We start from the raw sequence: 14,336 nt of genomic DNA on the forward strand, positions 1-14,336 counted from the left end.
AGTCGTGTCACTTGATTACATTCCACTTGCAACCATCTCATTGTTGTGTTGCTACTACACTTCTCTCTGGCTAAAGGAGATTTCTAAAGCGATGAAATCACTGGGATTTCTCTGCCTGGCTTGAAGAGGCAGGCTAATCGGCTTAACAACAGATTACTTCTTTGAAAAGAGGAGTAGAAACACTTGCGAAGACTACACACAAAACCAGAACTACTACTTTTGTGGGTCCACAGATTCAAAATGCCCCCCAGTTTTGTGTGGTTTTCTGACACTACTGCTGGCAATGGTACCACTGACATTTCTCCTACATTTTTATGCTGTATGTTTAAAACATAATTGCTAAACTCTTTGCACAACATCATAACCCAGGAACTATTCGGTCCTAAGCATTATGAAAAATGCCTGTTGTCCCAGCAGGCTGTTCATTCTGGTGATGACATGTTAAATAGCAATAAAGTTGGTTCCCATATATTTTAACATTTTTCAGAAGCCTCCTGTCTATAGCATCGTGGATATATTTTTATTAGATATTTCTTAATATTTACTGCTTATTAGACTTCTTCTCCTTGTATATGATTTGCTCTATTTGTTTTATTTGTATATGACCTAATGTTGGTGAAATTCTGCTTTCTCTCCTGCCCATGTAAACTGAGAACAACTCTGAAACCTAGCTCAATACTGAACCCCCTGGGAGGAAAATTTGGCCATTTCTACATAATTTAGCTACATTTAATTGATACACAGCTGTAGTATGAACACACTAGGAATGGATTTTCAATACTGTTTTGCTATCCAAGCATATAGGTGGATTTTACAGATTTCCTCTCAAGATGTAGACAGAATTTAAGAAACTAATTTTCATTGGTTTCATAGGTAGTGGACAACCCATTCTCTTAGGCATTGTAAATCTTTTGAGGGTCTTTGCCATGTTTTTGACCACTAAAGACACTGAAATACTGAAATTCTTCTACTCTCACCCTAGATTCTTGCCATGCAAGCAGGATGTTGCATGGCTCAGACTGTGTGCTGGATGTTTTCCCACTCAACAAAAAGAACTCTGCATAAAGATGTGTTTCTGGATGGAACAGCCAACAGACCTTAGCTCTTGTTGTTCTGGGGAAGCTCAAACTACAGCAATGCAACCCCAAGAGGAGTCTTTGAAACAATGTAGTCTCCTGCACCATACTGCTGCAGATGCAGTTTCATCTCTAGGAATACGGGCAGGCCAAAAGCATAGGACAAAAGCATGTTTGCAAGCCTGCAATTCTTCAACAACCTTTGTGACATGAATTTTAAAATCAGAAGGTGAAACATGGACTTATGTTCCACATATTCAAATGAATTACTGGCCTCTCGTATCTCAGTTTGCCTGCTGAGGCTGATCAACAAAGGGCTGTTGTCCCTGGGGGCTACATCCCCACAGAACAGGACCCCGCTATATTTCGCTTCTGCAAACATCTCTGTGGCCTTCAAAGCCTCAAATTGCTCCATGGTTAAAAAAGGTTCTTAAAGGGTCCTTCCTCTCTCCCACTTCACAAAACTTTTATTGCAGTGCTGTGATAGTATTTCAGTTTGATCAGCTCTAGCTTTATTCCAGCAGTAACTTTTAAAGAGTTATAACTAGGCTATGTTTCCCCAGCTCCTGTAATCCTATAACACAAAAGAAGTTACATAAATGAGGTACATTATTATTATATATTACCACAAGAACCAACGTTATAATTAGGTACTGTATCCACTTTGTAATCACTGTGGCTTTAATTTCCAATCAAAAGCATCAAAGCCTGAAGAGAGTGACCCCGCTATTGAACAATTCCTTTTCATTTTCCTTGACAATGAATTCTTAAAGGTAAAAGGGGGGCAGGGAGGAATGATGTTTTATTCTAAAGCTTCTACATAATTATAGCAATTATAGAAACCTTTCATGTGCTTGGTCAGCTTTAACTGCTTACGTTTAGCTGTTGGTTAGAAGTGTCTCTGAAAGTTGTAATGTGTTTGGTGCACCAGAATCTGTCCCACCATTATCCGTAGCAGCTAGACAGACTAATGATTGCAGAACTTAGTGGAAAAGGTTAGTAATAAATATGGAGGATGTTAGTACAGGTAACATAAAAGGAATTTAGAAATCTAACTAAGCTAATTGCGGTGTGTTATTTTACCTGTTTCTTACTCTCTCTTGTTATTAGCAGTATTAAAGCAGCACCTAAATGCCACATTAAAGACTCAGGCTCCATTGTGCTAGATATTCAACAAAGACAAAAGGAAGCCTTGTCCTAGAAAGGTTTGCTGCCATACCGCACCCCAAAGCTCTAGAGCACAGAAACTATTTAAGTGGAAAAGACTTTTCTGCCATAAACTACTTCTTTTAGTAGAATGAATTATACCAAAAAACCTGACATTATTATTTTTTCACTAATATAACTGTGTCCCCCACCACAGGGCTTGTCCCAGTGCAGGTATGTTAACATGAGCTGAAGAAAAAGGGTCAAATATGAGTGGTAGACAAGTGCCCAAATTTCTGGTGAATACATTAGGCAGCCAGAGTGGGTAGGACAGTGAGAAGCAGAGGTGATCAGATCTGCCATGGGCCACAGAGCAGAGGCTTCCCAGCCCTGAGAGCAACAAAAATGCCAAGACTCACTGAAACTCTAAGAGGGATTTTTCCTTGAATGAAAAATCCAAGACATTTTCTTAAGGCGTGAAAGCAAAGCAGAAAGAGAGTTTTCAGCCTGCTTTCCTCTTTGAAGATGAGAGCAGCTGAATGGAAAGGATTGTATGACTAGAAAAACTGCAGCCAAAGAAGCATCAGTTGGTGACTGTGAATCGGTCCACGTTGTTCAATAAGCAGTAGAGTTCACTGATCATGGCTGAGTAGTTGCCTGACTGGGTCCTCTCAGTGTTTTCAAAACACAAAGGGGGTTTTGTTATCATTATCAATATCTTTTTTTAATTAAATTTATTTAAAAATTAAAGTTACATGTTATGTATTGACATTCTCAAACCATTTTGACTGTTTTGAGTTTGGTTTCATTTTTCTTTAATTCATCTGTTTATTTATATTTTTAAAATTCTGATATTTCAGTCTCTTTTGAGGTGGAATTTTTTTTTTTACTCTCCATGTTCTCATAAGAGAAGACAATCATTGCTGCCTAGATCTACTCAGGGTTTTTGTTTGCTTAAAGACAACATTTTGCAAGCAAAATTAAAACACAATTATTTCATATCCTGACCTGATAATTTTACTCATACTGGCTATTGTTTAATTCCTACAAAAGTCTATGATTAACATGAAAGAAACGGACAATATTTTGAGACCAGATATAAAATTTAGTGTTTGATATCCTAGATTATTCTATCCTACCAATCTTATTTTCTTAATATTCTTAATATTACCTACTAATATTGTTAACCGTATATCTAGTCTTCCAGGTGGAAGCTAAGAGAGGAAGTCTTGCATGCTATGTGTGCCTACCTGTCATACACACTGTGCTTTTTTGATATTAACTCCATCTATCAGAAATCTTTACTTCCATTTCTCTTTTTATCTCATTCATTTTCCTCCATCATATTATAACTTCTAACTTTCTTTTCCTTCATGAGTTTCATGGCACTCTGATATTCTGGTCTGTTTCCCTGACCTTTCATAATAACTTCCATCATACCTTTTTCCTTCAAAACATTTTCTTTGTCACTGATGCTCTCTCTTGGGCTTGGTTCATTTTCTTAGCCTTAAAAATGGTCTCAGACATCTCCATTGTGGGGAAGGAAAAAGGGGAGGTAAGGAAAAGGTGGGCAGGAATGGGAAAAAAATAGGAAAAAGTGTGGAAAAAGGGAAGGGGAAAGGAAAAAGAAAAAGGAAATACAGGTTCTAAAACCTCTCTTTGCCCATTTTCTCCATTTTCCACCAGCTTGCTTTCTGAGTTCAAATCCTTTAGTTATGTAATCCACTCTCCACATGAATTCCTCATTGATTATTCCCTCCCTTGCCTATTTACTTTTTTTCCTTTTATTTTGAATAGTCTTTTCCGAAGTGTTTTCCAAGTATGACAATTCTTTCTACAGCCTCAGTTTTCCATCACTTTTGTCCCAGGCAAAAGCAATCCTCTGTACGAGGCAGTGAATGGTGTTTTTGTGGGTCACTTGGGCTGCTTGGGTATAAGGTTGCTTGAGTGCAGGCAGGGCTGCCTTGACCCTGTTTTTTAAAACCCACACCATTCAGCATAGAGGAATTTTATGGCTCTGTGATTTCCATGCTATCACTATAATCAGTGGTATAATGATTAGTGGTACACTGGTATTTAGATATATCTCCAAAGATAGCATGTATATTGACTAACTTTTGTTGTCCCATAGCATGTCCCATTATCAAACATTAGAGAACAATTTAAGACAAGGGAAGTAAAATGCAAGCAATAGCTAAAGATTGTTCCTCCCAAGAGCTTTTCTCACGTGGGCAGAAAATGCCCATAGACTTTCCCATACAATAATGGTATTGTTTGGGTGTCTCCCATACCATCTATACTTGTGACACCTCATCAGAACGCAGCACGGGGCTTTGGGGCCATGGAAAGAACAGTGAGTTGTTCTCATACATGTCACATTCATAGTCAAAATCTAGTTCAGAAGACACCCTTCCAAATTAATCTAGAGAAGCTCAGGGTTTCCTTAATAAGTCTCAAAACTCTCAACTCTGCTTCATTCTACTAATAAATCTATTAAATCCTGGGTGAATTAACAATTTATTCTCCTTCCTCATTACAAGAATATATGTGTTATTATCCACACTGTTTAAAGAGCTTTTTACCACTCCATGATTTTTTTCCCTTTGGTAGTGTTTTGGGCTTAATCCAAATGCCTTCACGACTTGGCCTTTCTCATAGAGAGAGAGAGATTTACTTTTCTAAAGCCAGGTACTAAATCCTTAAATTATGATTTAAGTGGACATTTACTATCATGTTAGATCGCTATTAGAAGCATCATTCTCATTCAAAGTATCCAGGAAAGTACAACTTTAGAAATGAGCCATGCCATTGACTAGAATTATAGACCAGTTTTGTGCTGCTATATATAGCTGTGCAGGCTCCTAAAGTCAGGTAGTTCCTCTTTATTTAATGCCGCTTTCTAAGAATTTCAGAAGTACTCACGCCTCTGTGCAAATGGTTCCTATCTCTAAGCATATGATATGGGTGCATGGGAGAAGGTGCTCCTTGCAGCTGTTTAATTGTTAGATATCTTAGTGCTCATCATTTACTGGGTATCAGCATCATCCCTAATGCTATGCAAATCCCAGGCTTATAAAAGCATGGATCATTAGGGCTATTTTGCCAAACCTTTATGAAGGTGCTCCAGGGATTCACTGAGACCATTATTTATCTTCTGTTTTCTTAAAAGGTCAATCTGTAGCAAGTTAATAAGTGTAAATTCTGTTGCAGAAGCAATAATGAATACATTCTACACCAGAGACCCAAAGCAACAGAGAGCGCTGAGGATGGTAAGGCACAGTGATGACACTGGCCTGGGTTTGAAAATCAAAATACACTAATTCATAAATTTAATTTTCCCACGTGACATATAATTTTAACAGGTATTTACAGTGTGGGCACCCACACCCATTACAGAAGATGATAAACATAGTTTAACCAAGACTCCCCCACACAGCCCCCAGATCATTAGCATTTCATTTCAAATTCAGATGCTGCATACTTCAAGCCTCAAGACTACAGTCAAACCACTCCCCCAAAGCAAGACAAATGTTAGTAAGTCATTGGGACCAAAATATTTTATATTAATTTATTTTCTAAGGTTATAGCTTCTCTTTACAGTACACCTAGTCGTTGCCCAGTGATTTCTTTCTCTTTTTTTCCAAATTAATTCTTCCATATTCCATAAATGTTCTATTTAAAAACAGAAATAGAGATGTATCTGCCAGTGTTCCTGTAATCAAGTGAAACTGGTGCCTCACTAGCAAAAAGGCTTATAGTACCCCTCAGGAAAGGTACATAAATTTCACAATTGCCCATCATTTCAGCTTTTTAGCTGCTGGACAGGAACTGCTAAGGAAAGAGCAATCATTTCATCTCCACACACACAGAAAAGACAGTCTATTCTGATTGTAATTTAATAGGCAAGACTGACTTTTTTTTTTAAAAAAAAAAAGTTTATAGTGGAAAAATACTGTAAATTAATAATCAGCATATATTGTATAGCACAGAATATTATAAACCAAGATTTATTACAGGAAAAATCACTTATAACAGCATCAAGTTTGGTGTTAGGACACTACATAAAACTTCTGCTGATTCATGCTGGCTGACAGCCAGACCAGGTGGGTCTCCAGCTTTAACTCAAGAGTGCAGAACTGAAGAGAGTCCCTCAAAAGTCGAGGAAATCAGGGACACACAAAGTCCAAGGCCCTGCAGGTAACTAGAGAAAAACAGCAAAACCAAGCTGAGAGCCAGGTTGTGCCAGAACCAGAAGTCATGGGGTGAAGGCACATGATGAAGTTCACAGCCTGTGCTCTCAGGGTCAGACTGAGACTGCCCTGATTCCAGCTGTTTTTTGGTGCTCTTCATCTATGAGGAAGATCAGATTGAGTTTTACCTGTCATGTAGGTCAATACCAGTGGTCTTCTCTGTTTTCCGTTGTTAATATGCAGGCATCTACTTCTATACTTATAAATTATTTGCAGCAGAGTTATGATGGTGCAATTTGTCTTCTGTTTTTAAAGTTTTCCTTTCCCTCTCTTTTATTTACATTATATCACTTCTGATTCTCCCCTGCTTAGTAGACCTTGTCTGGGCTGAGATTTCTCTGCAATTAGAAGGGCTGGTTGAGTAAAAGAGTCAATCCTGCAATAAAAGACTAACTGTACAGCTCCTCATCTGAACAAAATGTGTTTGTTAAAATCTAGACACATCTTCTTGGCTCAGATCTATATGAACTACTGTGTGTCATTTGGAGGGACTTTTTTGGTGAAGCTTCTTCTGGGTAATGAAGGAGATGTATTCTTTTCCACTATTCTCCTTTGGTACCTCCTCCTATCATAGTATTTCAAATTCTATCTCAAAGTTTTCCTATCGGTATTGCTCTCACCACTCCACAAATTGTATAATTTCCTTCTCAATCTCCAACCTATATTTTATTATCCCTCTGATAATTAACAGAGGTTACGATCAGCATTTTTCAATATCTAGGTATGTCACTTCAGTTTTTAACATTGCAATATAAGATTGGGGTCAATGGCACAGGATGCTGTAAATTCACAGTAGGGGACTGTATTTAGCTGCAAACTCTTTCAGATCAGACTAAGAGAAGCAGTTGTAGAAAGGCAACCACAGACAAGGTCACAGCCAAAAAACTGGGAATTGAAAACTTGATTTTGGACTCCCACGATAAAATCATGATCAATTTTCAATAATTTAGCACTTTGTAAAACCACTCTGAGGTGATTTTAACAATCTGTTCTCATTGGTGATCTTCTGAAGTCTGGTGCTATCATATCTCACCATTTTATTGCCAGTTATAAGATTTTTTATGTGCTCTCTTAGAAGCCCTCATCTTTTGAGAATAGTGATAATCTTTGATAATTTCAGCAGAAATCTACAAAATAATAGAGCTTCTTACCTCTAATGGAAATGAGATATTCAAAAAGATTAATTTTAAGGAATACAACACTGTATGAGAAATAAGTATATATTTATTCCAAAAGTTTCCTGCATTATTATTTTATAATAATTTTAATGGCCGAGGTCTGTTTTCAATTGTTTAGGTTGGTAATATTGGAGCATCTTTAAAAAGCTCTGAAAGCTGAGACAAACTGATCATAAATCAACAAAGCCAACTATTACAAACCCCCAAAAATTTTAATATGAGAGAGACTGTAACCAGAAACTCACATGAAATAATTTTTACACACAGCACTGGTATAGATTCACCTGGAATACTGTGTCAAGTTTTAGGAGTATTGTGTCAAGAAATATGTGGGGAAAGTTCAAGGGATGTCAATTCCCAGAGGGAATTTGGGTTACTTAGCTTAAAGAAAACAGAAAGAGGGCACGGATAAATCAACAACCTGAAAGGCTGATGATAAAAATAATCTATTTTTCATACCCATGGCCTGTGGGATAAGGAGAAATGGACTTAAAACTGCAGCAACATGTAGATTAAATATTAAGGAAATCAACATTAGAAAGATTAGTGAAATCCTTGACTGGCTTGCCTGGAGCAGCTGTGGAGGTCTGTAAGAACAAATCAGACAACCATCAACAATGATATCAATAGGGTTGTCCTACCTTGAAAAATGGGGATAGATCACGTAAGGTCCTTCCTATTGCGATTCTGCATGTTTCTAGAATATGGCTTTGTTCTATGCTTCACCTGGAAGACTTTCAAACCAATTAAAATATGCTGAAAGAGCCAATGGAGAGGAGAAGTTTCAAGAGACCTTGGCCTCGTAAGAGGGGGAAGGAGGTGAATGCCTCCCATGCTCCAAGCAGGGCTGGACAGAGCAACATTCATGTCTGTATGGTATGACCAGGACATAAGTACCTCATGGGAGGATGTTAACAGCACCCATTTTTGTCCACTCCCCAGTAACACTGTAAGGCTTCTGTTATCTTTCTTTATTTTCTCTCATACCTCCTGTTTTCAATCCTGTCTCTTTATTCATTATTCACTATTCCCTTTGAAATGCTTTGAAACACTGAATTTCCTGAACAAGATGTTGTTCATTATCCTGGTGCATCAATCAGAAGGCCAAAGAAAAGTAAAAGAAAAATCCTGTTTTCAGACATGTCCTGCTCTCCTTGACTTTAATGGGAATTGTACATGCATTTGAAATGAAGCTGTCTTGTTTAAATAGCAAAAGTGTGCACAGCTGTTTGCTAAGCAAAGAACCTGGACCAAGAAGCTGACTGCATGTCCTCTGCAAGTTTATTGGAAGAGCAGATTTAAAAACTAGGCACCAGGGCCTGTCATGTACCAGGCATTTCAGCCATTGAAGGAAAGTCATCCCCTTCACAACAAAATGTTGTGAAGAGAGTTTCAAAAAACCTACGTACCATTAGCTGCTCTCTTGAACATTCCTCCTTCTTAAAATGAAATAATCTCTGCTTTATAACAAGACATAAATGATAACGTCTTCCAGTGCTTGTTATAACGAAAAACTGGAATGAGTTCTTTCAGCATCTGTGTAGACATGTTACATCATAGCACTTCCACTGCAACATATCATGATTTAATTTTCTAAGAGGAAAGAAACAGGTATACAAGGCACATTCCAATTAGAACTTGAGCATATCTATGGATTAAGAGCAACACAATCATGCTTTGCAGTTCATGCATGAAAACCTGATTCATGTTGACCTACAAAACTCTATATTGTCCACTTTATGAAGATACATTGCAACATGAAAATAACTGGCCTGTAATTGGTGACACTATGTCAGTGAAGATAGTGTTGCTTTTCAGTGCTGCTTTGAGTATCTTCTGAAAAATTCAATTCATCAGATGTAAATCTTACAGTAAGTAAATCTGCATTACAAAGGCATTGTTAACCACCCCTTGTGAATGAAGGCTTGAGACTTTTATTTAGGCTCCTACTGCAATTTCTCAATTTTAATTCTAATTATTATTTTTTCTTTCCATTTAACACAAAATACTGGCACAATTGATTTTACCATTAAATTATTTAAGAAAAATATATACCAACTTCCCAAAAAAAATATTTTTAAATTATCCCCTTTTGGAAAGTGCTTCCTAATAATGTAATTGTTCTGTGATTTCCTCCAGCTATCCAGTCCCCCAACAAACACTATATTGATGTTCAAGACCACTTCTCAACTTCTAATATTAATAATTTTAAAAGTTCACTGTCTCTAACCAAATTTTCTTTTGCAATATCATTACTCAGATTCTGCAAAAAGAAAAAGGTAAAACCTTTTTTCTAGCAACTGTATATTTGTTAGTATATCATTGAGATTTTTCCCCACTTTTCCAGTATGAGTTTTTTCTGCTTTCTGCACACACCTTCCTTCTTTACCCACAAACACCTCTAAAATAACTTATTTCACTTCTTTATTTTTTTTTTTTTCATTACCTGAACAGCATTATTTGTGTCTGCACTGTGACTGCGTTATAGAGAGGAAAACACTGAATTTGTACTAAAGTAAGAAGGAAGCATCCACTTTCATAGATGAATTTTCATAGGAATGTTTTTTCTTTGTTGTAACCCTTAGTACAACCTCAGTAGCTGTTCAGTACCCACAATCCACAAATAGCACAAAGACACTCTTGAATACTTTCATTTATATTTATTCCAAAAGAACTAGGTTCAATTTTGGAAATAAATCAAAGGCTGTTAAGTCAAGTGCTTTTGGAAATTTTAGCCCATCCCTCTTCTAGGAAAAATAAGCCATATGCAAAGAAGATATTCTGGAAAGTTTAATGTACAGCACTGAACTTGTGGTGGGTAGGTCAGTAAGCTTCATTGTCCCAATAGACACAGTGTGTAGGGTATTTACTAAAATGATACCCCTTTGACTATTGTATCAGTGCAACTGCACAGACATGTATTTCATTATGGAATAAACATAATTATACTTTCTTTTTCTTTTCCATTCTAGCATTATACCATCTCCACAGCAACATAAACAAACAAGAACAAAGAACCATTGTCCCAGAATAAACACATGGGGGTTCATATTGGTATTGTAATTTGCAGTGTTATAATTATGCCAGTACATTTCTCAATGGATAAAAGCCTTCATGGTGATTTCTCCATAGAAATTTACTTACAGGATGATTTGAAGGAGAAAAAGGTGGGACACATGAGGAATTCTATAACTATTACCTTGAATTCTGTGAGCATGTAAAACCAGTCTGTTTAGCCTGTGGAAAAGCTGCTAACTTGAGAACATTCCTGATCTGCACCGAGTAACACAAAATGTGAATATGAAATAAGGAGAATTAATCAGCATAGAATGGAGGTGAAGATAATCTTATTTCATCAAATAACAAAAATTTTGTTGAGACCTGAGAGTAAAAGTGAATCCATTACAAGAACTGATAACACTAACAAGGCAAAGAAAGGAAAATTGCAGAAGGAACCTGTTTTGTAGAAGAGAAACCAGAAACTGTAACCCAAAATGAAAGATAACAATGTGACAAAAAAATGTGCAACAAAAACACAGCTGTTAAAAATGTTATAATTATGTGACTGTAAAAGGCAAATGCTGAATGAAGAAATTTATTTCTACTCTGAATTCTCTCCTGATCTACGGGATGCCTCTGAAAATAGATTTTAAAGAGACACAATTAATTATAACAGTGTGAAGATTTGAAGATATTATCCTAACTAGATTCATATGATGCATAGAATCATAAAATTGTTAGGATAGGAAGGTACCTTAAAGATCATTTAGTTCCAACCCCCCTGCCATGGGCAGGGACACCTTCCACTAGACCAGGTTGCTCAAAGCCCCGTCCAACCTGGCCTTGAACACTTCCAGGGAGGGGGCAGCCACAGCCTCTCTGGGAAACCTGTTCAAGGGCCTCACTGCCCTCACAGTAAAGAATTTCTTCCTTATAGCTAATTGAAATCTACCCTCTTTCAGTTTAAATCCATTACCCCTTGTCCTAACCCTACATGCCCTTGTAAAAAGTGCCTCTGCAGCTTTCCTGTAGCCCCCTTCAGGTACTGGAAGGCTGCTCTAAGGTCTCCCCAGAGCTTTCTCTTCTCCAGGTTGAACAACTCCAACTCTCTCAGCCTGTTCTCATAAGGGAGGTGCTCCAGCCCCCTGATCATCTTCATGGCCTCCTCTGCAGTTGCTCCAACAGGTCCGTGTTGTTCTTTGTTGGGGGCCCCAGACCTGAATGCAGTACTCCAGGTGGGGTCTCATGAGAGTGGAGTAGATGGGGAGAATCACCTCCCTCGACCTGCTGGCCACACTTCTCTTTATGCAGCCCAGGTCACGGTTGGCTTTCTTGGCTCTGAGCACACATTACTGGCTCATAGTCAGTTTTCGATCCACTAATACCCCCAAGTCTTTCTCCGCAGGGCTGCTCTCAATCCACTCATTGCCCAGCCTGCATTTGTGCTTGGCATTTCCTTGACCCATGTGCAGGACCTTGCACTTGGCCTTGTGAACTTGGTGAGCTTGGTATGCGTCCACCTCTCAAGTCTGTCGAGGTCCCTCTGGATGCCATCCCTTCCCTCCAGCGTGTCGACTGCACCACTCAGCTTGGTGTCGTCAGCAAACTTGCTGAGGGTGCCCTCAATCCCACTGTCCATGTCACCAACAAAGATGTTAAATGGTGCCAGTCCCACTACTTGGCCCCTGCGGAACACCACTCGTCACTTGTCTCCACTTGGACATCGAGCCCTTGACCACAACTCCTTGAGTGCGACCATCCAGCCAATTCCTTATCCACCAAATGGTCCATCCATCAAATCCATGTCTCTCCAATTAGAGACAAGGATGTCGTGCGGGACAGTGTCAAATGCTTTGCGCAAGGCCAGGTAGATGATGTCAGTTGGTCTTCCCTTGTCCACCAACACTCTAACCTCATTGTAGAAGTCCACAAAACTTTTCAGGCACAATTTGCCCTTAGTGAACCCATGGTGGCTGTCACCAATCACCTCCTTATTTTCCATGTGCCCTAGCATAGTTTCCAGAAGGATCCACTCCATGATCTTGCCGGGCACACAGGTGAGACTGACTGGCCTGTATTTCCCCGGGTCTTCCTTTTTTTCCTTTTTAATAATGCGGTTATGTTTCCCCTTTTCCAGTCAGTGGGAACTTCACAGGATTGCCATGACTTCTCAAATGTGATGGACAGTGGCTTAGCCACTTCATCCACCAGTTTCCTCAGTACCTGCTGATGCATCTCATCAGGTCCCATGGACTTGTGCACCTTCAGGTTCCTTAGATGGAATAATTCACTTCATCTAGTAATATTGATGTGTTTTGTTGAAAGTTCAACAGGAAAGTACATTTCTTTTAAATAAATAATCTTCTACAATAACACCTCTTTAAAAAAAACCCAATCACTTCTTCGAAAGAAAAACAGTTAAGTTGATCTGAGTAACACATTGCTGTCCTTTTCTAAAGGAGGCAGTAGACAGCAAGCATCACTGCTAGGGATTAAAGGAGCTGTACATTCAACCTTCTCCTGTCAGTTTTGATCTAGCATCATGGTGCGTTGTTTTCCCTGTTCTAAGATTTTAGCAAACTGTCAGCTCTGAGAAAAAAATGGTGCTGGGTCTGTTATTGATCTCTTAATTTGATGCCAGGTAGGTCACATAAATGACTGTAGCCCTGTTTCTCCCTCAGGAACTAAAAGGAAATAGTGGTCCGCTTGTCTCATATGGATTCTCCTTCTCAGAAGCTATTTAGCTCATGCATAGTCTCATAAAGTTATGGCATGACTTAGTGGCATGGATACTGCAATCTTGTCCTTGATGTCTTTGGTGTTGTGCTGCAGGGACCTATCAGTAGTATCAGTAGTGCTGGTGTCACAGAGGTGAATGAAACTCTCAGACTGGGCACTCCCCAGTGACCCTTGCTGAGACACGCCAACTAGATTTGGTCTTGGACAAAAGCCAACAGAGTTGATGGCTTCCCTGGAATTTTTCTCTGCTGTACTTGCCTGAAGATGAGAACTCAAAGCCCTGCTCCTTTGAATTGTTCAGAGAAACTAACAGGCTGCAAGGCACTCCAGGGCTGGTCTCATCACCATTCTTGGTGGAGTTGTTTCATTTTTTAAAAAATATTAGTTATTGGAACGGATGGGTACTAGGATATTAAGAACTCTGGAAGTAAATTGATTTTTAAAAGTAGTGAATATTTCCAGTGTTAGGTGACAGCTCATTGAGATTTTCTTTAGATTACTATTTTTGATTTAGACAACTCATCTACAACAGTACTACAATAGGTACTTAAGTGTTCTCCTTGTATCTAGTCCATTATATTTGCGTGAAAATACCTCTGATGAGGAAGTGAGTCAATGATGCTATTTTCACAGACAATGCCCTACAACACTGATATCTTGATATTCCCTGATGAATAGAAGTCATCACCTGTAATTCATTGTGTATGTCAATCAACCAGAATAAGAAACATTTTTTCACAGAAAAGATTTCTTAGTGTAAGTTTCCATTATCAGTGTGGCATTTCCATTTATTTTATCAGCTTGTTTTAAAAAAAAGACATTGTCAGATCAAATTTGACATCATAATTAGAAATTTTTTAGTCAAGATTCTGAGAATGCTTGAAGGTTAAAGTAAATGTGTCTATAAAGTTTTAATAAATGTTTTTATTAAATTTATATTCATTCTC

Source organism: Strix uralensis, chromosome 6, assembly GCF_047716275.1.
Source record: "Strix uralensis isolate ZFMK-TIS-50842 chromosome 6, bStrUra1, whole genome shotgun sequence".
Classification (NCBI taxonomy): domain Eukaryota; kingdom Metazoa; phylum Chordata; class Aves; order Strigiformes; family Strigidae; genus Strix; species Strix uralensis.